The sequence below is a fragment of the Bison bison genome, unplaced genomic scaffold, assembly GCF_000754665.1.
Source record: "Bison bison bison isolate TAMUID 2011002044 unplaced genomic scaffold, Bison_UMD1.0 scf7180017864371, whole genome shotgun sequence".
NCBI classification, from domain to species: Eukaryota; Metazoa; Chordata; class Mammalia; order Artiodactyla; family Bovidae; genus Bison; species Bison bison.
Genome location: NW_011494943.1, coordinates 15,082,385 through 15,086,365, shown reverse-complemented (window position 1 = coordinate 15,086,365; position 3,981 = coordinate 15,082,385). Strand labels below are relative to the sequence as shown.

At 45.2% G+C, this 3,981-nt stretch overlaps 1 protein-coding gene across 17 annotated transcripts in view; it reads right to left on the bottom strand.

Annotated features, from left to right (window-relative positions):
* STRADA (STE20-related kinase adaptor alpha) overlaps positions 1 to 3,981 on the bottom strand; it is a 29,009-nt gene that overhangs the window by 24,152 nt on the left and 876 nt on the right. For 5 of the 17 annotated variants that reach the window (XM_010856433.1, XM_010856448.1, XM_010856444.1 and 2 more), the window contains exon 1: positions 3,823 to 3,945. The exons of 2 other annotated variants lie outside the window; for them this stretch is intronic. The gene's annotated coding sequence lies outside the window, so the exon portion shown is untranslated. Of the gene's footprint in view, positions 1 to 3,379 lie in introns of all 17 variants that reach the window. 10 more of the 17 variants (XM_010856434.1, XM_010856441.1, XM_010856446.1 and 7 more) reach the window with 6 other exon arrangements.

Here is a 3,981-nt window from a genome sequence, read left to right as displayed (position 1 = left end):
TCCTAATGGAGATCAGTCCTGAGTGTTCATTGGGAGGACTGATGTTGAAGCTGAAATTCCAATACTTTGGCCACCTGATGGGAAGAGCTGACTCATTTGAAAAGACCCTGATGCTGGGAAAGATTGAAAGTGGGAAGAGAAGGGGACAACAGAGGATGAGATGGTTGGATGGCATCACCAACTCAATGGACATGAGTTGGGTAAACTCTGGGAGTTGGTGATTGACAGGGAGGCCTGGCATGCTGCAGTCCATGGAGTTGCAAAGAATCATACGCAACTGAGCGACTGAAGTGAACTGAACAGACACCAATGTAATACTACTCAGCAATAAAAAGGGACAAACTGCTGATATAGGCAACAATTTCAGGTTAAGGGAAAAAAGTCAGACACAAATCTTCATAATGTTTCCATTCACATAAAATCCTAGAAAAAGCAAAAGTACGACAGAAAGCAAGTCTTGGTTGCCTGGACCCAGTAGTGAGATAAGGGACCAACTTCAAAGAGACACACAAGAACTTTTCAGGGTGATGGAAAAGTTCTGTATCTTTATTGCATGGTGGTTATGTAAATGTACTTGTCAAAACTCAACAAACTGTACACTTGATATAGGTGTATTTTGTTACAGGTAAATTATATCTGAACAAAGCTGATTTTCAAAGTAAAATGACTAAAATAAATACTCAGATATGCTTTTGAAGAATCTAGAAAAAAATCGGCCACATTTCCATTCTTTTTTTCAGGTGGGCTAGGGTTGTGAGGGGCTTCCCTGGTGTTTCAGCTGGGAGGAGAAGGGGACGACAGAGGATGAGATGGTTGGATGGCATCACCAACTCGATGGACATGAGTCTGAGCAAGCTTCGGGAGTTGGTGGTGATGGACAGGGAAGCTGGCGTGCTGCAGTCCATGGGGTTGCAAAGAGTTGGACACAACTGAGCGACTGAACTGAAGGTTGTAAGGGGTTGTATAATCTGCTAAGAGAGGTGAGAGGAGGGAGGTAAAAACAACCCAGAGAAAGGAATGTTAGTTAGAATCCAGTATAATGATAAAAAGAAAAAGAGGGAATACAATTATTCTGGGCCACATCTGTGGTGATATGAGCCTGTGGCAGAAGGAATATTGAGAAACAGATGTGGATGGGTGGGAAGGAGGCTCTAGAGGGAGGGGATACATATATATAGTTATGACTAATTCATGTTGTTGTAAGGCAGAAACCAACGCAACACTGTAAAGCAATCATCCTCCAATGAAAAAAACAGATGGATAAGGAGAAAGAAAAATAAGTTAGTAAGGACACCATAAGTCATTGAGTCTATCCTCCACTCTTCGGAAGAACAGCTTTATAAACACCTGGATATAAGATTATCAAGTCTCTGCTTGAAAACTCACTACCTTATCAGGGAACCTGTTTTACCTGTGAACAACTCTGATGACTTTTTTGTGTGTGTGTGCCTGAGTAACTGCAAAGAATAGTGTGTCAAAGACAAAATAGGAAAAGTCAGAGATGGAAGTTATTTTGGTGGAAAGATGAGTTTGAGTTTTTAAGTTATGCTGCAGTTAAGAAAAGTTATATATCCCAAGTGGAAATACCATTTAGTTAGAAAAGTAAGGCTGATGCTTAAAAGAGGGGTTAGAGATGGCTCTGAAGCTGTACAAGTGACAGAAATTCACTTTAGAAGAAAATGCTGAGAGAAAAACAGAAAACTGGGAAGTAAGCCTTGGGATAAATTCATATGTAGGACATGGAGCATCAAAGGCAATGGACGTCCCACGTGGCGCAATAGTAAAGAATCCGCCTGCCAATGCAGGACACGAAAGAGACAAGGATTTGATTCCTGGGTTGGGAAGATCCCCTGCGGCAGGAAACGGCAACCCGCTCCAGTATTCTTGCCTGGAAAATTCCATGGACAGAGGAGCCTGGTGGGCTACAGTCCATGGGGGTCACAAACAGTTGGGTACGACTGAGCACAACTTCAAAGGCAGGTAGGAAATGGAACCCAAAGGAAAAACTTTAAAGATCCTGCTTCCCCTCGTGGACCACTTACACTTTCCCAATCTATTCATCTTTTGTCTGTCCTTTTACTACAGGAAGTCCTACAAGACTGCCCCACCCAACCCAGGTTAGATGCTTGGCCTCTGTATTCAATCCTTATACAGACCACTCTCTCAACGGCCTACACTAGAGTCTGTAAAGGCAGGGAATGCATCTTGTTTACTGTTGCATTCCCAGGGGCTACTGTGACCAACACTTAACATGGACACTCTTGTGTCTGTTAAATTAATAATAGTGAAAATAATCAAAGCAGCAGACACTTATGGTGAACTTAGCATGTGCCAGCATCTGTGTTAAATGCTTCATGGAGATCAGCTCACAATAAGTTATTATTGATCCTAGTTTTACAGATCAGGAAATTAGGACTCAGGTTAAATGCCCAAATTACACAGACATGGGACTTCCTTCACAGTCCAAGGGTTAAGACTCCCTGCTTTCACTGCAGGAGGAGCAGGTTCAATCCCTGGTGGGGAACTAAGATCACACATGCTGTATGACATGGCCAAAAAATTAAAATAAAAACAACAACAACAACCAATAACCAAAGTTACACAGGCAAGTAATAGAGAACTGATCAGGTCTATTCCAAAGCCTGTGCTCGAGAAGCTGTAAGTGATAACAGAGAAGCTTAGGGAGAAGCCTCAAGACTGAGTGTAAAGATGTAATGACTGAAAAGGCATCATCTGATTTGACAACACTGACCAGATGCTAAATGGTATAGAAAGGAAAATTTATTTACCTTATCAATTTTTCTTTTTCCCCTATTTTTGTCACTGGTTTTCTAAACTTCTTCCATGTCTGGGATTACAACTATAAACACTGCATTTGGGTCACAACACCTCTAAGAAATCTAGTTAAAGGGCAACAGATTTAACCAATTCAACACTTTATCTTATGGCTGAATAGGCTTGAGGCAGATAATCAGAAAAGATTTGGTTTCTTCAACTTTCAGGGACAAGAAACAATGTTGGGGATCTCTAAAGAAAAGCATAGATCAGTCAATGAAAAACTGTCTTAATGCCACAAAAACATACTGGAATTCGGTTCTACCCCAACAAATGTTACAGTAAGAAAAGGATCAATTGGCACGTCTTTTCCTCTTTGGGATGAAGTTAAGTTCGAATATAGTAGGATACCTTAGCAGAAGGCTGGGCAGAAAAGTTGGTTCCCCATTTCCTGAAAACTTGAACAATTTTACTTAACCACTCCCCTCCCTCGCGCTCACTTCCCTACCCCCATCCCGCATCTCCACCCCAAGGTGCTGTGGGCACTTAAGCATTTTGGAAAACAAGACAATCAGAAGCTCTGTTTAGGCTGATTCAGGAATACCTGAGCTCTTCTCTTAGGAGGGCTTGACCTACTGCTGCCTGTCCCGCCTGGGAAGAGATGCGGATGAGGGAAGCTCAAATGGGGTGCGGGGAGAGGATATGCCTCCTCTTCGCTACATCAGGACAAACTGTCACCTGGGCCCCAGGTTTCCCACCTGGAAATCAGGGGGGGAAGAGGAGAGAGAAAGCAGGCGCTCGCCTCTTCCGCCCGGCAACTCCGCTGCGGTGTCTCCGGGCCAGGCCCAAGCCTATTCTCTTCTCGGGCTACAGCCCCTCATTGTGGGAATCGAGAAGGATTCGTGTGTAAAGGGGGCCCGCGGAGGACGAGGGAGGCGAAGGGTGGCCGCTATGATGAAGGCCCGCCCCTGAGGAGATGGAATCGGCGTCAGGGCGAGGAGGAACTGATCCCCGGAGCGCACCAGGCGGCCCCCGCCAGCCCGGTACCTGGTCCTGGAGTTAGCAAGCAGTCCCGGCCCAGTCTGAGCTCCGCCTCCTTGGTTTAAGGCCGCGCTGCCGCCAGGCCGGTTGCTGGGAGGGAGGTACGCAGCGTGCCATGCGCAGTAGAGGGACGCGGGGAGGGCTGGTAGAGGAGAGCTCCGTCCC